Genomic DNA, 22565 nt, shown 5'->3' on the forward strand with positions numbered 1-22565 from the left:
AGGGAACAATGGGTTGCTGATGGCTTGGTCCTGGATGAAGAAGATTGGGGGGAGGCTGTGTCTTCCCCTCGTGTAGTAGCGGTCCCTATGAGACTTCGACTGGTGCAGCTTAGGATTCTTCACTGATCCTACACCACGGGCCCCGGGTTGTTGCGGATGGGGCTTGCTACGAACGCAGATTATCGCAGAGGTTGTGGGATGACTGGAACGTTCATGCATATCTTGTGGGAGTGCGCGGAGGTCCGTGACTATTGGATTAAGATCCATGACAAAATGAGTGAGGTGTGGGGTGTGCAGATTACTCTGGAGGCACGCCGTTGCCTACTCAATGTTTGGGAACCTTCTGACCTCTTGAGCCTTGGTAAACTGTGGGTCACTCTTGCATGCATGATTGCCAAGCGTAATATTGCACAATTATGGGGCGCTAGCCGAGCTCCTCAGCTTGAGAAATGGATGGCGGATCTTGACTGGTGCATGTTTCGGGAGAGGTCTGTGTATGTGGCCAGGGGGAGACCCCGTAAATGGGGAAAGATATGGGATGTTTGGAATGCTTACTGTAGGGACATCTGTACACCACCGGATCTAGATCCTGTCCGTGAGGAACTGGATGTCGCTTGAGCCCACTTCACGTACTCCAATATATTTTCTGTAATGATGGATGTCTATATTCTCTGCTTATGATTTGCAGATACCCATGGCACAATGGTCAGTTTTCAGTTTGTGTATTGTTGTTTTGTGATCAATAAAAAGATTTTTTTTGTAAACCCTTACATCTCCGCAAATGACTAGAACTTTAACCTCAAACATTATTTTCCAGAAGTAACAAAACAAATAGAAACTGACAAGGCTGTGTCTGTGTCCCATCTGTTCGTGTGCGGGGAGCACAGACAATTCACAGTTGTGCAGCACAGGTGCGGCCCGTGAAGGTAAGAGCAGTCAGCCGGGTTATGGGGGGGGGAGAATTCAACAGCCGTCTACGAGGTAAAATGAAATAAATAATTATTTTTTCCTACTCATCGTCTGTCACAATCCCACCCCGTTGGGTCCCACCGTTCTTACGTGCACGGGACGCTGCCAGTACAGTGGCGGCTCATCTGCTACGGCGGAAGAACATCGCCCTACTGCTCTGTGAACCATTCAAAAAGGAAAAATTAAATGATAACGCACTGCTATTATCATTTTTTTCAGTTGCTGCTCAGCTGGTTAGATGCGGGGTGGGCTGGGCTGTGGCAGGGGGCGGAGTGGTGAGCACTCTCTTAAGTCCACATGATGGTTTTGCACAGGCTCCAAGTTCCTGGCTGAGCATCGAACCACAGCGTTCAGACCAATCACAACGTTGTTGTCATGCTAGGGAAGTCTGGGAGCCTTTGTGCTTCCTGCTCCGGAGTCGACTGAAGAGCGAAGAGGACCGAGAGGCGGCGGTCGGACTGCAGGTACGTTTTTTTTTGTGTTGTCTTCACTACCCCGCCACCTTTTTAAGTAGCAGCTGCCACTGGTTGTGGATAGATGGTTACTACATTTCACTTTACACTGATCCAGTTGTAAACTGTCCACCCCAAACTCAGGACTGAGCCGGGGCTCGATCCTCAGTCATTCAGTGGCTGCTCTTTGATAAAATTGCTTTAATTATTTTAGAGGCTCCAGAATACATCAAGAGCAGGCTTCAGAGGCGGTCTTCGGAGATGTAAGTTAAATATTACAACAAGCTGTGACAAACCCAAGAGGACTTGGCTCCGTGTGTGCTTGTTCATGCACACAACTGCCCCACATGCTTAGAATAGAGCCTCTTTGTAAACACTGCACTGTGTGCAGGTTGGTAGTGGAAGCAGGCATTCAGTCTGCAAACATTGTCCTGTTCTTGCACGGATTATGTCACTTAACACGGCAATGTTTGCGATAAGTGATTAGTGTAGGCAGACACATTGGGGCAGATTTATGAAGGCCCTGCGCCACCGGTGCGTCACTTTTTCCCATGTTAAAAGGGACGCACTGGAGGCGCAAGGCCTTCATAAATCTGCCCCATTTAGTCTACGGCAGTGGGTTACTGATAGAACATTCTTAGTGCAGACAGACATGCAGTAGGGAAGCCTACTGTTTGTGAGATGCTTTTTGTTGGCAGACTAAAACATTGGACTATTCGTGATTTGTGCATAGCGCATGCAGAGCCTGCAAGCATGGCATTGTTAATATGTCATTACTGCCGCTAGACATGCTATAAACACTGCACTATTTGTATTGTGCATTTTGGGTAAGGATGAAACCTGCAACAGCAATACTGTGCGGGAGAGATTGAAGACTGAAACAGGAGTCTCCCGCTCTTATGAGCACAACAGGAGTACCAAGGCTGAGAATACCTTTCGTAAAGTGCAGTCAACTCTGACTAGGCCATAGGCTAGTGAAAAAGCCCCACAATGTTCATTAGTGTTGTGACATGGGTAGAAAGGTAAACCGTGCACCAAAGCCAGGTCTATTGCCTTAATGGACTAATGCGCTCATTGTCTGGCCTGTGTTTGACCTCATGGTCACAGGTTCAAATCCCAGCAGGTCCACTCAGCCTTTCATCCTTCTGAGGTCGATAAAATGAGGTAACATTGAGTTGGGTAACAATAAACATCTGTTATTCAGTGTCAAGTGGCCCTTCTGGGTGAATGTGTGCCTTACAAATAGACATGTTATGTTACAGACTGTGCACACAGTTCACTATACTAGTTTAAGCAGACAGACTGTAAACACATCTGTTTCTATGCTGTTTATGCAGACACGACACGGATCACTAATTGAAGGGCACTATCAGCTACACCGTCGCTCTGTGAACACTGCATTGTTAGTAAGGTGTGTTCAGTGCAGCCAGAAATAGGCAGACTGCTGTAAACACTGCATAGATCAGTAACATCAGAAGAGGTGAACCAACAAATTACTTTCTATATCCAGGCAAGTTAATAAGGGCATGGGTATTATATTGTAATGTAATTTCATATATAACCCTAATGGCGTCCACAAATATTAATACAATAACACTCAGCAGTCGGCAGCCAATTGTAGTACATACAGTCTGCATATTAACTGTTTTATACAGCGTAATCTTCTTACACTCACATGACACGTCTGCCATGGGTCTTGCCAGTCACTCAGCACAGTACCAGCCGATAAACCAGCCATATCCAACTGAATAGGCATGGAATAACTGAAGAGGTCTGCCACATGCTGCAAGCGATTGAAGGCGCCAGTTTCAAACTAGCTACATACTGTGATCGCTTCTTGACATCTCACAATGGCAGATGTGGGATAACAGTAACAATGTCCATCCCAGTAGATCTCCCCATCACTCGTCTCTCCAACACATTCCTGCTCAGGACCATAAACTTTTAACAAAAAACTGAGAAAGTTGTCAGCCCTGTGCAGGGACTAGCTAGGTGGACTACGATCATAAGAAACACCATAAAAGGACCTGCAGAGATGCTCAAGGCTGTTAGCCTACTGACAACCATAAACTGTGCACCTATCTCTCATGGATCTTTATCTAACACACTTCTAAATGCTGCATACCATAACACAGTAACCACACCATGATGACCTTCATGCTTTTCATATGATCACTTCCCATATAGGATTAGGAAGTAGCATAGTCGACGCCAGTGTAGCTAAAAGTAAAAAACACAGGCCAGACCAATTACTTTTGCCACTGCTGCTTTATCATGGGACTTTTACTTGCCTGTCAGAAACATTTCTCTTGAGATTTATCTTTAACGAGGAGAGGCAAAATCTCTTTGCAGTTTATGGAACCCATTTTAAATATATGTGTCCTGACAATTGTGTTTCATGTTCTGTAACTGAGATGGCACAATAAATGCAGACTTCGAAAGGTAACATTGCAAACAATTTTGTTCCGCAAAGATGACCGCAGACATGCTGGCTCACTCTAATGATCCCTTAGAAGTACGTTGACACTATTGAGGGCATGCTGGTTAACCCAGACATAATAATGGTCCCTTAGAAACATTATTCAATTCTTCTGGATATACTGGTTAGAGTACCAAAATATTGCCCATTAGTGACAAACTGTAGATACTCCTGGAGACATGCTGGCTAACCTTCAAAGAATAGTGGTCAATTAGAGACAAGCTGCAGGCATTCTAGGGCACACGCTAGTTAACCCTGTCATAGTAATTGCCCATTAGCGAAATAACTGTTTCAACCTGGCTGAACGGATAATTAAATGAAAATATAGTGCTTCAAAGTCAGAAGTTGATGTTTTGAATAAAGTGACTGAATTTTTAAAATATAGGTATCAATAATTCTTGAACACAAGATAATTGATGCTGAGTTTGGGAGCCTTAAAGGAGCTTTTGGATCTTCCTGCCATGGTTGCTTTCCATGTTGGATTTGATATCACTGCTGTTTACAACCTGCAGTTGTGAGATTTGCCTAACTATTGAGAGTCTGGGCTTCAACACATGACTGAGAAAGCCGCAAAGACCCGTTACGGCCTGATATGATTGGCTGAAAGATGTTGGCAGAGATGCAGATAGGAGGGGTGTGGAGTTGCTAACTTTCTTTGACACCACCATCCTATATACATTGTTAATACTGACCAGGAAGTCCAGGAATAAAATTTGACAGTGGATATTCCTGAGACCGTTCTAAACTCTTATTTCTGCACCACGATTCTTTTCTGAACCCTGAAAAATTGTGTTTGTGTTGTCTTACCCTCCCTTTTGATCCACCCCAGATGTTGGTCTGTGCAGGGTTGTTGATAGCAAAGCCCGATGATTAAGCATGCCACAATTTGTGGGTGAGTGCAGTTTTCAAATAATGAAGCATGTGCCACATACTACATAAATTATATGTTCCTTTGTACACCTACTCCTCTTGTGTATGCATAGACATGCTGTTACACCTGTGCAAAGCCAGGATCTTGCCCTCCTGTCAAGCGCTGCTTAGCCAGGAGACAAAGACCACCTCCGTTGGACCCATCTTTCCTCTTGCGGCACCCAACACAAGAGCCTGGTTTAGGCCTATACCAGTATGCTGAACCCAAACACTTTCCCAGCCACACCGCCAGATAGGGAGTCAAAATTCTTGGAGGTATTCAGAAAGTGAATATCTTCATTTGCTATTGTGGCTCTCAGATCCATAAATTCATGCTGTTACCTGAGGCATTATTTGCATACATTGTAGGATATTGTTGCCAATATTGCCTGCAGACCCAGATGATCTTTGAGGCAACCGTCAAGAGACAATTCAGGGTGGCCACGATGCAGCAAAATACGTAACCAGGTTGAGCCTGGATACTAATGACTCTCTGGGTAGGACACTTGGTACCAGCGTAGTGCTTTGGTGCCAAGAAGATTTTAGAGTGATGTCTAACAGTCACTTATGGATATGCCTTTTGACGGCACCCATCTCTTTGGGGACTTAGCGCTAGAGTGCTTTAAGGAAAGCCAAGAGATATTGCATTCTTGGCCTAGCACAGCACACAAACACACTTTCCCAGCAACAACAAACTTGAATGCCCCCATTCGCAGTGAACTACCTAGCCCCCGCTCCCTTGCAAAACAACTTTAGTTTGCAATCAGTGGTGCATTGTCACCTGGTTGGATGAAGAATAAGTTACTACCTTCACAGGTGGCAGAGCATCACATCGGACAGATGGGTGCTCTAAATAGTCCAACACAGTTACACCCTACCCATCCATTCTACAACCCAAAACATACCAGCTACACCACAAAAGCTACCGGTGGACCACTCGTCTGTTTCGCAAAGGGTCTTTTGGAGTAGGGAACCTTAGAGAGGATACCAGCATCAGAGAACGGGGTGGGAAGCTACTCCCGCTGCTATATGGTGCCGAAGAAAGATAGTGGACTTCATCCTATTCTAGACCTACATTCTCTAAACTTCTTCCTCAAGAAGGACAAGTTCAAGATGCTCGCCCTGGTCCAAGTTCTCTCTGCCCTGAATCCAGGTGACTGGATGATGGTTTTGGATTTGTAGAACATCTGTTTTCACATTCATGTCCTCCAGTCCCACAGACATTACCTGCATCTTCCGGTAGGCCAGGAGCATTTTTAGCTTGCAGTGCTCCCCTTCGGTCTTACCAGTGGCCTCCGGGGGTTCACAAAAGTAATGGTGGTGGTCGCTGACCATTTATGGAGGTTGGAAATATCAGTCTTCCCATACCTCGATGACAGGTTGGTGTAGGCACAGTAGCCTCAAACACTTGTCAACCACCTCCAGATGATGGCTGAGCTGCTGACATCTCTGGGATTTTTAATCAATGCTCCAAAGTCTCACCTTATTCTTTCACAGAGGCTCACTTCAATTGAAGCCGTGTTGGACACGGTAGAGTTTCAAGCCTTCCCTCTGCCTCAATGAGCCCAGAACATTTGGGCTATGATCCAGATGTTTCAACTTTGACCTGGGTCTCAGTGAGAGTGGCTCTGAGGCTTCTTGACCTCCTGCATCTTGCTTGTGGAGTCCAGCAGGTGGCACATGCAGGCTCAGCAGTGTGGATCTGAAATCTCAGTTGGCTCAGCATCAGGGGAACTTTTTAGATTCCATCGAAGTGTCAGAAGAAACTGCATCAGATGTGCGGTGCTGGCTGCTGGCTGCTGGACTGCCACTGGATGAGAAGCAGACCCCTCTCCCTCGCCCCCCAGAGTTGATAGACATCCCAGATGCATTTCCGCAGCACGGAGAAGGCCATCTGGGAGAGGTGGGGATCAGAGGAATCTGGTCTCCTTGCGAAATCCACCTTCACATCAACTTGTTGGAGCTCTCTTTGTATTGAAAGCTTTCCTCTCACCCATCAGGTGAGAGCAGTTGCAGTTTCTCATGGTCAACACCACAGCTAAATGGGACTGCAACAAGCAGGGCAGAGGGGTTGTAGACCCTGTTCCAGGTGGCTCTGCACCTCTAGAATTGGCTGAGTCACCAGGTCACCTATAGGCTGTACAACACTTGTCAGGATCATTAAACAATCGGGCTGACAACCTCAACTTGCATTGATTAACGGATCATGAATGAAGACTACACTCAGAAGTGATACAGAGCATCTTCCAGTAATGGGAGGCAACCCTGGCTCAATATTTTCACCACCACAGAGCATGCAGTTTCCAACATTTTGCAAGTTGGAGCTCCTAAGGCAGATTTCATTTGGAGATGCCTTTTGTCTGGATCAGAGCTCAAATCTGCTATAGTGCTACCTCTGCTGCCCCAAACTCTGGTGTTATAATTCTTGATCTTCTTCAAAGTCATCCTAGTGGCTTCAGATTGGGCCACAAGAGTGTGATTCCCACATCAGGCCATAAGCATCTGTCCTCCAATTTGGTTGCCTCTTTGGGAAGACCACCTGTCACAAAAGCAAGGCAAAGTTCTGAATTAGAGCCTGCACAACTTACACCTCCATGTGTAGAGGTCCAGCAGCGATATTTAACAGGCTTCGATCTTCCCCCAGAAATAATAGATTACATTTTAGTAGCTGGGCGCCCCTCTACTAAAACCATATATACTGGACCCTGGAGTAGTTTGTTGTTTGGTGTTCTTCCCGACATATCCAACCCTTACAAGCCCAGTTGTCTAATGTCCTACTTTTCTCCCTATCACTAGCCCAGTTGACCTTATCTGCTTTTAAAATGTGTCTGATAAGCCATCTCTGTAAACCACATATTGTGTTTAATTTTTTGAAAGGGCTGACCCATGAGACTCTTTGTGATGCCCCAGTGGGACCTCAATCATATTCTCACATTCCGGATGTGCACCCCATTTGAGCCAATGCATAGTTGCCTTTGAGATTGCTCACTCAAGAAAGCGTTCTTCGTTCCGATCACACTGTGCACCTCTTTCTTTATGGACAAGTGACTTTTAAAGACTAAGATGCTTTTCTTCCGCCTGAAGGTCATAAGACCCCTCAACATTGGGCAGTCTATTATTCTGCAAATGTTCATCGCTCCGTTTCATCCATTCAAGGAGGTAGAGGGACTATGGGGCATATTAGCAAGGGCAGTATCGCCGCTTTAGCTGCACGTTTTGCAGCTAAAGCGGCGATATTCCTATCGCCATATCAGGAAGATGTCGCTAACAGCAGTTAGCGACAACTTTCAGGCGATAGCGACCGGTTTGAGGCTCGCTTTGCATGCCAGCGATATTTATCGCTAATAACATGCAAAGTAGGCGTACCCAAACTGTTGGAGACTGAAAGCAGCCTATTAGCAACGCAGGCAAAGCGGAAAAAATAAAAGTTGCGCTAAGCGCGATTATCGCTAGTAATTAACACCTGCTTGAAACTGTACTTACCTGTATTCCCCAATGAGAGGTGGATTTTCAGGCTAAGTCCACCATAGCATTAATGCGTGAATATCGCTGGAAATCCAGCGATATTCAGGCATTTCACCGCTATAGCTGGATATTTTAGCACAGTGGAGATGAAGGTTGCTAATAGCATGTTTTCTCCGCTAAAATATCCAGCGATAGTCAGCGATAAAAATAAACGCGCTAATCGCGTTTTGCGATAAATAGCGCATTAACTTCTTGCTAATATGCCCCTACATGTTTAAGACCTGAAGCTTTTACATCGATTGCACCAAAATCCATCAAGTGGGCAATCAGCTCTTTTTGGGATTCTCTGGAAGGGTAAAGCTGTGCAGAAGAGGACCATTTCCAGATGAGTTGTCCTTTCTATTAAGATCTGCTTTAGACTGGTTAAGAAGCAGCCTTCAGAAAGCCTGCAGGCTCATACCACCAGAGCCAAATGTGCTAGCACCACATTGGCATGAGGAGTGCGTGTACTGAACATCTACTAGGATGCAATGTGGTGGTCAATTCACACGTTCACGTAACACTAGTGCCGGGGTAACCAGGTCCACTGGGAGTGGCACTTAGCTTGTTTAGTCCTGCAGGATTCCCTGGTCTGAGCCATTCCACTAACCCACCGCCAGGGGAGGTACTGCTCTGGTATCTATTCACAAGGTGTGGAATTGGCGGTTAGAAGTATGCTTCAAAAAAACAAGTTACTTACCATCGGTAACGCTCTTTATGGTAGAACTCTATTTAACAGCCAATTCCTCACCAACCCACCTTCCTCCCTGTTCTGTGGAATTAACTATTTTGGTCCATACTAAAAAGAACCCAATCTAATGAACTGTACACTAGCACTATCTGATTCCTAAGGGCTCCATGTCCAACAGCGCAGACAAATAAAAATAAACTGACATTGATGGGTCGAGGAGACAGTTATATTGTGGCCCGACATCGCTTCCATTGAGCCGCACGATGCTCCCTACAGGTGTCTAAGAAAATCGCGGAGAAAAATCTCTGGATCCACTCTGGGCCTGGAGTATTCACATGGTTAGGGATCAGCAGCTACAAGTATCTTCTACAAATAAAATTACAGAATTACTTGTTACTTTTGACTTGTTCTCACTTTTCACAACCAACTTATAACACCTCACCTCAGATCAGCACCAAAGTCTATGGTCTACCATCCAGTACTGGGTGCTCCTTTCAAAACGTAATGCCAGCAGAGTGGAATTTCTGATTGTCAGACACAATTATTTTGGACCCCAACGTTTTTCTAAACCTCTTCGTTATTTTGTTTGACAAGGAGATGGCACTTGCAGACGAGTCTAATGTGATATATTTGATGTGTTTTATTTCTTACAGCTATGCCATCATTTTAGGCCTGCCCTTCGCTTTTGTGGAGGCTTGTATTCTCTTGAGGCTAGATTATGTGAACATTTGCTATCTAGGCTTGTCTACTCAAGTTATCTTGAAACTGCACGAATAAAAAATATGAATGTACATCTGGTGTTTAGCCCCCAGAGTGCACCAAAGAAGGACGGTCAGGACAAAAAAAACACAAAATGGAATTTGCATTTATAAATGAGTTTGAGAGACTTAGTCTTATTTGAAGATCTCTGTGGGTTGGAAAAATGTAACTTCCTGATTCACCATGCAGAAGTCTGGCATCTTCTAAAATTAATGTCGGGGCATTGTCACTTTTGCACTGCTTCACCACACTACTTTGGAGACTATTTTCCCTTTTATTTTCTCTTTCAAAAACATAAATACGTGATATTTTCAGTTATCGGCACTGGCTAATTTAGTAATTGGGATGGATTTCTAAAAAACAAACCCCAGAAAATATCACCTCTAAAAAGTCATGGTTTTAATATTCAATGCTTTTTTCACATGAAAAAAAATATAACAAATGTTGACTATGAATGGTGCTGATGACATCAAAAGTTATGAGGCAGAATATCAAGTGGTTTGTAAATGACATCAAAACATACTGGCAACACTTGACCATTGCTGGATCTGGCCTATTTTGTAGAATCTCCCCCCAGAGCTTTGCCTCCTGTTTTGCTGAATTCGTTTTTGTTGGCTTTAGGACTCCGCATACTTTACCACTGCTAACACGTTCTAAAGTGCTTGTGCTCTATCCTTGAAACATGGTAACATTGGCTTACACCTAATTGGCACACTTAATTTACTTGAAAGTCCCTAGTAAATGGTGCTACATGTATCCTGGGCCTGTACATTTATGATGCTGGTGGACCTGAAGCACTCATTGTGCCACCCAGTGAAGCAGCCTTTTTTAAACATGTCTTAGGACTACCACTGCAGTATATAGTGCAGTTTTAAACTGCCATTTCAGCCTAACAAAACAAAACCTTTGCTAGACCTAAACCTTCTTATTTAGGTTAAGCCTAGGCAGCGCATGCTCCGTCTCTTTGAGACAAGCTGTATTCACTCTGTGGTCTTACAACTCACCCATTGCCCTTGTATTTGTCCCTTCGATTGTCATTCGAAAATTCTTGCTTGCTAGTCATTATTTCTTCCTCTTTGTCCCTCCTTTTTGTTTTTGTTTTCCTCCCACAGAGCACCACCCAATTACTGTTAACATTACGCTTCTGTGTTTATGTGTTTATTTCGGGGACTATTTTTTTTCTTTGATTCCTGCTCGTGTCAATGTTTGCCCGTCTTCAGTGGTTCAGCTTCAGCGCCCGTCACTCAATCTCCCCGTCCCATTTGAATACCGAAATGAAATGTCAGACACTTAAGAATCGGTCTTCGAAATCACCTCTTTATTTTTCTCTGACTTCAAATTCCGAGGATTTCCCCCAAACCACTCCTGCTTCGCTGCTTGTTGCTTTAGCAAGCCTCAATCACTGGATCTTCAGCAGCCCAACCTTGCAGCACAGTTAAGGGGAAGGCTTGGGTAACTCCTGTCGCGTTTTCTCTAATGCTTGCTTATATAATGTGAACTCGCGCGACCTGAAGGTGTTGGAGTGCTTTGCATGAGCAATACTTATATGTCAGATACATTCTTGGGGCAATTTTATAGAGCATAAACTCGACTGACCCAAAGGTATTGAAGAGCTTTACAAAAGCGCCAGTTACATTACACAAGGTCAGGTTAATATTTTTGCTTTAAGATGTGCGGAGATTAAGTTATGCCGACGCTGACCCTGTTAAATCTTCATTTTCCCTCTACCCGACAAATGGGAGCATCTTGTTGTTGTTGCTATGTCCAGTGCTCCTATACCCAGGGAGGTTGGACATAGAGAGGGGATGCTGGTAAACAGATGGTGCCAGCAGTGTTTTGAATGGAAAACTCTGAAGAAGGGTGCCTGGTTAATAGAGGCCTGGGGAGGAGGGATGTGACGTCTCTGCCATTGAAAAGTACTTCACTGCTTTTTTTCATATGCTGTTCAATACTCTAGCAATGCAGTCACACACAAAATGTTATCGTGCTGTTAACTTTCATGAAGGCACTTGTCTTTATGTCTGCGCATTAAAAAACCTTGGAATGTGTCCATAAATATTTTCTGAGGCAAGCAGTATTCTTGAATCACACCCAATGTATAGTAATTGTATAGCTCTGGCGGCACAGCACCCAGGATCATGTGCTGCATGGTTAAACACTTATAAGGTCCCCAAGACAAGACCTATTGGCTATGCCAATGCTTGTTAATACATATGTTGCCCCTAAGGTAGGCCCCAAAGTCTCACAGGGCAGGGTGCCTTGTATTTAAAAAGTAGGGCATGTGGGTTTAAGTTTTACAAATCCTGTTAGTGAAAAACTCAATTTTTCACTCTTGTAAGCCCTGTCTCTCCCATTGTCTAGCATGTTGTTACCTTATTACAAGTAATGAGTGATAACATGTGATTGGGAGCAAATACAGATATTTTGTTTCAACTCAAATGAATTGTAGTTTGAAATCATCTTTAATGGTAAAGTCGGATTTTAAGTCACAATTCTCAAAATGAATGCACAAAAGTGGGCTGCCCCTTGAATCAATTCCTATGTTTACCTACAGAGTTCTGTAAAGATGCACTACCAGTGGGGGAATCTCATAAAAAGTTACGGACTGGCCTTACACACCGCCCGGTTTCATGCTTCATCATCGGCTGTCCTCGCCCTCTAAAAACTTGGTTTGATAGAGGGTGGGCATACACCTGGAGACAGGGAGGCACTTCTAAATCTAAGTGATGGCCGTGGGGGAGTGATACGTGATTTAAAAACCATTACATTAGTCCATGTGCTATGCTTTATTGAAATGGTAAATGTATGGTGGTTAAAAACTAAGTGAACGGTTGTATGGGATATTAGTCTCCCTTCACCGTATGAAATGTGGTCGACATGTTTCTGCTGAGGTGCCCCCGAAGGGTACGTAGCATTCTTCAGGACCTAAAAAAGGGGGAGAAATGGGAGGGGGGTGTATACCCTATGTACCACTTCCTTTTAACTAGTGAAAATTGGAAGGAAAATCCTGTCGCTAGATCAGGGGAGGGGTTAAAAAAAAACACTATGTAGATGGATATTTCCCTCTTGGTATAGTACCTCTGAGATTAACTCTGTAGAGAAAGGAAAAACAAAAACAAAACATACAAACCAAACCGTGTGAGTATGTAAACAAATAGTTTATGAACATCATCCATTCTGCGTCATACCTATAGCGTGCATGGTGGTGTGAAGTGGTCTTTATGAGACACGTGGCAGGTGCAACGTGTACTCACACCAATAAAAAGTGGTTCTAAACTAACTTTTACCCTGTATTGTTAAACGGGCAAGGAAAAGGGCGAGGAATAATAACCGGGATGCCCTTTTGGAGACAACACAAAAAGAAAAGAAAGACCGCCTGGTCTGTGTTACAACATACACGCCTGTGTCAAACAGAATCCAGAACATCATAAAGAAAAAATGGGCCATAATAAACAGCGGGAACAAGAAGTGGGAACCCTCACTATTCGCATTCAAACGGAGTAGGAACTTGAGGGACACCTTGGTACACTCCAAAACTCCCAACTATCATATTGAGAATCAGATGACTCTGTGGAGCCAACTGAGACCAACGGGCACCTGTGTGTGCTGCCGGCTGACCACCACAACAAAATAAGTTGACGTAGGTACAGAGAGACCCTGGAAGCTAAAACATTTCAACAACTGCAATACAGAAGGTGTGGTGTACCTCCTATCCTGTCCGTGTAACCTGAAGTATGTCGGGATGACCACCAGGAAGGTAAAGACGCGGATCAGCGAACACCGGAGTACGATTAGGTGCAGGAAGACCAACACCAAACTGACGAAACATTGCACGGAGAAAGGCCACAACGACCTGGACCTCAGATAGGTGGTGCTTGAGGTTATGAATAAACAAAAGACTGATATATCTAGACAACTCCACATCCGAGAACAGCGCTGGTTATACAGGCTAAATAAAGCATAGCACATGGACTAATGTAATGTTTTTAAATCACGTATCACTCCCCCATGGCCATCACTTAGATTTAGAAGTGCATCCCTGTCTCCAGGTGTATGCCCGCCCTCTATCACACCAAGTTTTTAGAGGGCGAGGACAGCCGATGATGAAGCATGACACCGGGCGGTGTGTGAGTCCAGTCCGTAACTTTTTATGAGATGCCCCCACTGGTAGTGCATCTTTACAGAACTTTGTAGATAAACATAGGAATTTATTCAAGGGGCAGCTCGCTTTTGTATATTCATGAGATAGTGGAGGCTGGCTCGCCCTTTGGCCCCCGTGCCTCTGGTTCCCACCCTCAGCAACATTGCTGGGGTTAGTGTGTGTGGACAATTCTCAAAATGACACTTTTAGAAATTTGACATTTTCTTTTCCTAACCATTTGTGCCTACTGCCAGGCTCCAGGGTCATGTGGCTGTGAATGGCACTGTTGGGGTTTGCGTATTCCTTTTATACAGTGACACAAAAGGGGATTAGGTATGGACATCATGGGCCATCCTGCGAGGATGGTTGGGGGTGGTGCATTTCAAAGTGCTTGCCTTCAGACACTAGTCTTTTGTCACCCCAGACTTCTTGGAGCCTTAACAGGGGAAGAGAAGAATGTTCCTGACCCAGATTTGAGGTTAGTATAGGGAATACCCCACTTCAAAGACTGGCACCAGGTATAAATACTGGTCCTTCAGAGTCACTCAGTAGTACACTCCTGTACCTGTGGACATTAAAGAAGATGGACTGCCTTGTTCCCCAGGGGACTACCCTGCTGCTTGATGCCTGCCTTGTTCCCCAGAACACTGCCCTGCTGATTGAGTCCTGCTATAAACTCCCCGATGGCTGTCCTGCTGCTTGAGGTCGCCCTTGATCTCTGAAAAGGAAGACTGGACATGTGCTCTTCATTCCAGGCTACATGATTGACTCCAAGGGTCAGTTGGCCGACCTCCTGTCTCAGCTACAGAAAGTCAACAAGCATCAGAGGACTCCTTGCAACTGCCCAGCTGACCTGCTGCACTGGACCTGTATGAGCCCTACTGGCCTATGCTGGAGTGAGTTCCTGATCCCCAAGAGGTGCCTCCACAGACCCCGGAACCTTGGCTGGCATCAGTTGTGCTCCTACTGTGAAGTAAGGTCAAATCCTGAAATAGTTGGGCTTTTCCCAACATCGAATGGGCTCCTTTGCACCAGGATTCTGCTGCTTGCAACAACCACCAATGCAAAGGTCTGGTGAACCTGAATCTTCGCGCTACAGAGACTGCCAACCACGATCAGCAACACACGATTTGCACTTCGCGCGACAGCAACAACAGCCCATAGTGACCAACAACGAGGAGCTTCATCAACAGTCATCTGCGATGCCAAACCGGATCTTTAACCTACAACGACAACTGTCCACAATGCCAGATGAGAGTCCTGCTCTGCTCTTCATGCTACATTAACAACCATCCATGACACTCTCCCAGCTCCTCGTAGCCTCCTCCACAATTAATGGAATCCTTTGCACCAGACTTTGAGAAGGAAACATTTTCAGCAGGACTAACCTGTTACCTGTATCTGGCCTGTGCTCCATCACAATTGGCTGAACTTGTGACATAACCAGATGACCACTGGCTCTGGTAGCAGGCGTTGTGAAGTCAGAACTCAACTGTAATATGAGCAGCACCTGGAAGTTTGAAATTTCTGACAAAGCATCCTACAAAAGCAAGTCTAGTGGTTTAGGCTTCTTCCAACAACCTGAATCCTAGTTATTCCCTTCTATGGGAATCGAAGCAGAACAATGGCAGTCCTAGAATGCTTCTAGCCTATTGTTTCCACAACGTTTAGGAAATGCAATGGGAGGGTCCACCTGCCATACTGGAGGATAACCGACTGCCCTTGCACAAACAGTTCAGGATGGGAAAGACGCAACCAATCAAATCTTCTTTTCTGTCCAGGATCCAACAAACTCAATTTCCGATGGAGTAGAAACCAACTTTATTATCTGCAGACATACCAGGATGCATTCTGCTAGATTTTCAGTATATGTGCATGCTTCTTTGATAGATATGCACCCAGCTCTTTGGTGAGAGGCAAACACGCCTTGGGAAAATTTAGGAATAGCCAAGAAATTACACATTCTCTGGGTCTAGCCTCACCAATGCATCAGTACCATTAACAATATTAGAAAATTCAAGTTTACTTTAGGGCAATTGCCTTGCCTTCCTTCACAGTCAACTGTCAATACCTATTGAGCAGCCATTAGAGTTTTGGGCCTGTAGAGCCAAATGTGGCAGACAGCAGCCCTCTGCTTCCTCTCCTGTCTTCACAAAAAACTCTTTTGTTTGCTATTGGGCAAATACAGGTGCCCAGTGGGGGGCTAGATTAAATACTTCCTGTTCCGTTGGCTTTCAAAAACTTTGGACAAAATTGTTCAAATTGGCTATGCCCTACCCTTCCTGGATATGCTCCTTCCCATTGTTCTGGTTTTCAGCCTGTTTTTGATATCTCATGCTCAAATCCTCTTCAGAGAGGTACTGATGTTGATCGAATGGGGGCTCAGGTGTTCCTCCTCTTACATCCTGGTCCCCAAAAATAACAGAGGCCTGCAGCTGATTATAACCCTCAGAATGTTTAACTCATTTCCCCTTTAAGGAGAAATTGAAAATGATGACCCTGCGCTAGTTTAACTGGCTTCATCCACAAGGACTGGATGGTGTCATAGAAATGCACTGACCTCCCCTATGGCCTTACATCAGCCCGATGACTGGTTGTTTAAGTTGGGAGCGCCTCAGATAGCATCAGAACACCTTCAGAGTTTGATGACACCATATCTGATTTGGGTTTTCCCATAAGAAATGCCAAATTCCACTTTGAACCCATGCAGAGGGTACCATTCATTGGAATCATCCAATGTCTACCCTGTAGGGTGGCTAGGCCTGTTGGCTTCATGCATCCTACTTGTGCTTTCCTCCGGGCGGTCCATCTAGGCCCACTAATGGGACTTAACCTACACCAGGCCCTGCACTGGGGTCGCCTGTTGGACAAGATCTGCCTTTCTGAATAGCCCTTTCAGGGCTTGCAGTGGTGAATGACAGACATCGATCTGAACAAGCATTGCCAATAGGTCTTGCCTTTGGGACCTTATAAGTGTTTAGCCAGAGCTATTGACTTTGCCAATTGACGTACCCACATCGTGAAGTCTGCGACATATGTCCATTGACTGGTCCTTCCCACTGCAAATCGGACACAGGAGTGAAGGCCTCCGGTGGGTCACCTCGATGGCACTGCCCACGTTACCCGGCTGGGCTCCACCAATAAGTCAGTAAATATGTCTACTATGAAATAGCTTTGAGAAGATTACCATCTCGTGCCATCCTGTTGCTAGTGCTCATTTAAGAGGAACATAAAGAAAGGCCTAGAACCTTGCACCCAGTGGCAACTGCATGCAAAATACAGGGATATGAGACTCTTCAGGAACCACGTGACGTACACTTTTCAAATACAGCCTTTTAGGGATACAAAGCTGTCCTTAATGACACATGCGACGGACAGGTGTCAGTCAAGTAGTTAGGATGAACTGCCGGCCAATCCAACGGCTGACAACTCAACACCAAAACAAACACAAAAAAACAAGTTATAATACTGGCTTCCTCACTTGCACAGGTTTCCTCTCAGGTAAGTTTCCTTTTGCTAAGATTACTTTATCCTGTAGGACTGGGTGTGCGTGGAAACAGGCTAAACACTATGTAGAAACATGGATTGATGCATCTACAATTACAAAACACAGCCACAGAACAGAGAAATCTGCAGCTATAGAATGTTCCAGGTATATACAACAGGGCAAAGTTGCTTGTGGTTTTCAGATGTGTGAATACACAAGTGACAATGAAGTTTTCCTACCGGTTCTGGACCGGTGTGTGCATACAAAAGTGACAGTTAAGTTTTCCTACTGGTTCAGGACAGTTGTATGTATACATAAGTGACAGTGACGTTTTCCTATAGGTTCAGGACTGGTGTGTGCATACACAAGTGACAGTGAAGTTTTCCTACGGGTTCCAGACATGTGTGTGCATACACAAGTGACAGTGACGTTTTCCTATGGGTTCTGGAAAGGTGTGTGCATACAAAAGTGACAGTGAAGTTTTCCTATGGGTTCAGGACACTTGGGTGCACACACAATTGACAGTGACGTTTTCCTAAGGGTTCAGGACAGGTGTGTGCATACACAAGTGACAGTGAAGTTTTCCTATAGGTTCAGGACAGGTGTGTGCATACATAAGTAACCGTGAAGTTTTCCTACGGGTTCCAGACAGATGTGTGCATACACAAGTGACAGTCAGGTTTTCTTCCGGGTTCAGGACAAGTGTGTGCATATGCAATTGACAATTACGTTTTCTTAAGGTTTTAGGTGTCTCTGGCAGTTCCCTTTCTGCAGCATCTCCCCGCTAGCAGCAGGGCCAAGCCGGAGCCATGCTCCCCTTCTCCTCCTGCACTCGCGCCCCGGTGGTTGTTCTGGGCTTCTGTGCGCTGCCGCAGGTGTAGGGGCTCAGTTTGTAGCTGGCAGGCTGTTGCCGCCGCCAGGGACCAGCATGTGGCCGCTGGGTCAGGTTACAGCTCAGGCTTCCTGGTGAAGCCGGCGGTGGAAGGTACTCTGGGGCCACCCTCCCTCCCTCCCCAAGCAAGGATCAGAGGTTGAGGGAGGTGGACAAGAACGGTCATGCCACACGCAGATGCCAACCTGTTACCTAACTCGTCCCGACCTACAGCGTGTTTGTTCATGTGCGTCATCAGTGGTTTAAGTAAATATTTGTGAGTAATTTGCAGGTCACAAGTTCGAATCCTGACAGAGCCACCGTGGCTCCTCACTTACCCGAGGCGGTGGGTCTGAATATCATTGTTGGGCCCGAACTGCGGGAGGGGAGGGGAGGCACGGGAAGAAAATAGTGCTCCAATGTAAATAAAAGATACTATAAAACACTCGAAGTAAAGGGGCCAGTAGCCATGGAAAGATACAAATGATGACATAACCGTCATAAGGAGGGACTAACAAGCCTAAAACCAATTGGAAGGCAGCATTTAGGAACCAAGTCAATGAAAAAGATGGGCGGAGAGTGGGTGGAGCTTCCACTCTATACTGAATACTGCATGCCTTGCAAAGCACTCAGCGCATTTACGCTGCTGCTATAGGCTCGACCTAAAAATGACAGGATATTCTGTCTGCCCCTGCTAGTGGCCACTGTGGTAACAGATGCAGTATTTTCCCTCAGTTCTTGAGGCAAGGACGTGAAAATCTGGGGTCTACCCATCAGAGCAACTCTGTAACATAAACCTTCTGGAACTGCATGCTTTTAGGGTAGCCAACAAGACTGGTGGCTTGTGCCATCAATCCGGGGCAATTCAATCCAGGTACTGACCAACAACACCACCGCCATGTGATTCCGTAACAAGCAGAGCTCACATGCTCTGTCTGGAGGCAATGAGGCTGTTCTGCTCACTTGCACTCAACACGTTCAGTGATAGTGAGTAAATTGGTGGGGCACCTTCACACTAGGGCAGATGAGCTCAGTAGGTGGAATTTTGCTGACCATGAATGCTTTTACACTCCAAGACTCATGACATCTTTGCCAAATGGAGGTTTCCACTGTTTCCTCTGATCCTGCAGGATCCAAGTAAAATGGTTGTATGACGATCCATCGCCGACAATTATTTTGCGGCGTTTACATCGCGGCACTTACATCGCATCGGCGATCACAGCGGCATTTTTTTCATCGAACGTTGTTGCGACGCAAATGCGGCCATGTAATTGGCCAGCGTTTCACATCGCCGACTTTACATCGCGCGACATTTACATCGATGTAATGGGTGTTTCCCGGCGGCAACAGCTTGACCCTTCTCCCTTCTACGAGTTAGACCGTAGTGGAAAGCCGCTATTCTGTGGCATGAATTCACAGCAGCGAATAAAAGTCCAGTTTCCAATGCTGCCTCCTTTAACAATAAAGACTGATATAGTGCCTTGAGCCTCTTGTGTATTCTTATTCTGCTCACTCCTGCTCAAGTTAGTCTGCTTTAAAGCTACTCTTCTGAGAAAGCAGATCACCCCTCAGGGTAATGAAGTAAGCACAGCGTGCAATGAAGGATTTACCTTGCTTGCATTGGGTCTGAGCTCGCTAATGATTAAGGCGCTCTGAGAGGCAGTCCAGCTATTTCTGTGTTATGCGATGGGTGTTTCCCGTACTTGACAGAGAAATTTTGTAAACCATTCTTTGTTTTAAATGTAAAGAGTCTGTCATATGTTTCATGACATTTGTTGCCTGATTTACATCTTTTGATGTCTCGGCTCGAGCTTTGGCTCTTGGAGCCAAGTCCGGCCCTAGCTCGGCTCTCCACAAGGCCTTCTGTCCGCGCCAGAAATGTAGTAAATCTTACACCTTTGTGCAGGTGTGAGAGGCCGCAGGGACATGGAGACAGTGGTGAGAGGAGACAGGGGAGGGCTGCTCTGAGCAGGGACAGCGAGGGAGGGGGCAAAATCAGGCCAGGGGCTGAGGGAAGTGACGCAGCCATGAGACTGCTCTATAGGGGAAGAGAGGCCCAGGCCACAAGAGCGAGGGAGGCCAGAGATGAATAGTGACAGCACGCGGAGAGCGGCCAGTGGGTGGAGGGTGGACAACGGCCGGGGCAGGGCACCAGAGATGACATGGGAGAGAGAGGACGGGTAGAGGTGATCCGACAGGGCAGCAGTGTGAGGGGGTGCACAGGGGCCGGGGGCAGAGGTGTGACAGACAGTGAAAGGTGGGTTCAGATGTAAGAGGGGTCTACAGGGGGATGAACAGAAGAGACACAGGATTATGAGGGAAGAGGGAACAAGAGGTGGGACAAGAAGATGTGGGTGGGGTCAGAAGTGAGAGGAGACAGCCGAGGAGGGGTGGTCAGAGGTGAGATGGGACGGGGGGAAGAGAGGGGCAAGAGGGCAGACAGGGCTGGGGGCAGGACAGGACAGGAGAGAGAGATGAGTGCCAGAGGAGACAGGGAACAGTGGGCAGACAGACAGAGATGTGGGTGGGGGCAGCAGTGAGGAGACAGCCGAGAGGGGTGGTCAGAAGGCTATAGGTGAGATGGGACAGCGGGTGGAGGTGGACTACAGGAGGCTGTGAGGGCGAGAGGTGGGACAGGCCAGTGAGGAAGGACAGAGGATAACCTGGACTGAAGGGAAGGCGGCCAGATCACAAGGTGAGATGGGGCAGTGAGAGTACTGGGCGTGAGGTGAGATGGGGCAGTGGGAATAGTGGGCGGGAGGTGAGGTGAACTACCGTGTAAGAGGAGTCCGAGAAGACACACTCTGTGAGGAAGGGGTCAGAGGTTTTTGCATGATTCATATACCCCGTATTGAGTTGTTTGGTTTTGTTTTTCTGTATTCTCGTGCCATTATTCCTTTTTTTCTCCTATTATTTAAATCCCTTGAATTTTCTGTTCGGCATTATGAATAAATCCTTGTTGCGTGACACTGTGCCTTTTCAATAATGAATAAATCCTTGTTGCGTGACACTGTGCCTTTTCAATAAATCCCTTGAATTTCCTGTTAGAAAAGCCCGTTTCTGTAGCGTTCTAATGCCACCGTAACATCGCATGCGCTCTAATTGCATGCGATGTTAATGGCCTCGCGGTGTCGTATCATGCGCGGTAATAGCATGCGATGTGAACGACCATACGATGTCAAAGTGGCGGTGCGATAGCACCGCGATGTTTTGACGCCGATGTGTTGGGTGTTTCCCAGTAAAATGAGGTGGAGGTGGAACCAGTCACAAGTTATTCTGATGGCCCTGGATGAAGCTTGGAGGATATGGCACTCCCAACATCTCACCTCAAATTGTCCCCTGCTATGAGGAGGAGCAAGTTATTCTTTTGCAGGCAAAGTTTTCACAAGTACCGTTGTTGGTCTCTGTGGCGACAGAGTTTGCTCTTGCCATACTTAAAGGTTACTTGTTGGTGGTTTTAGCCTCTCCTTTACCATATCACTCCTCTTAATTATATTCACCTGCTGTGACTTTTTCTCAGCTACGTTTACTATACACCGGCGGGAGCTTGATCTGCTATTGATCTTTCTGATATGTGCACCCTGCTACATAGCTTCATTCTTTAGCTTCCTACTCTGAATACCTTGCTTCTCATTGCAAGCAGTTCTGCACATTAGCAAGCTTCCGACTTAGTACCACATTGATGATCAGCTGCTTTCACCAGTGCGAAGAAGATAAAGGCAGTCCAATAGTGACCATTACTGTGATGGATTGTCCTCTGCATCAAAATGTGTTACGTGTTGACCAAACAGAACCCTCCTCAGTGCCCTAGTGTTCTTTTCACTACCCTGTGAGAATAGCTAGATTCTCAGGTCTGCAGGGAGGGTAATCTTGTCCAGTAATATTTTGTGGTCCAAGTCTCCTCCTCATACCCACCTTCTTTGGAGGTGCTATTTTGATACTGATTAAAACTGTGAGGAAATCAGTAGGTAGAAGTGTCCACTAGGGGAATAAGTTACTTACCTTTGGTAATTCTTTCTGGTGGATACTCCGGCTATCTACAGATCCCTCACCACCCACCCACCCACCTGTTCTGTGGAGGAGACTTTCATGTATTAATAGGGTTCCCAACTAGATGTGCTTACTACTAGTTGACACATTGATCTTTTCATTCACATGTCCAGGTCTAAAGGCATTGAAAAAAGGAATGAAAACTGATATTAGCATCAAGTGCCCTTATGTGACTCACTGTTGTCTGGTCTGGGGTGAGATGGAGCTACAATAGAGGCCGAAGGCCCTGCCTATAAGAACACAGGACCTACTG

At 45.9% G+C, this 22565-nt stretch overlaps 1 long non-coding RNA gene across 1 annotated transcript in view; it reads left to right on the forward strand.

The window, feature by feature from the left end:
* The first annotated feature begins 1400 nt into the window (after positions 1-1400).
* The window catches only part of LOC144826418 (uncharacterized), a 175735-nt gene continuing 154570 nt past the window's right edge, over positions 1401-22565 (forward strand). Inside the window, exon 1 of the long non-coding RNA XR_013609819.1 lies at positions 1401-1433. This is a non-coding gene — a long non-coding RNA (uncharacterized LOC144826418). The remainder of the gene's footprint in view (positions 1434-22565) is intronic.

Source organism: Lissotriton helveticus, chromosome 3_2 (genome assembly GCF_964261635.1).
Source record: "Lissotriton helveticus chromosome 3_2, aLisHel1.1, whole genome shotgun sequence".
NCBI lineage: Eukaryota > Metazoa > Chordata > Amphibia > Caudata > Salamandridae > Lissotriton > Lissotriton helveticus.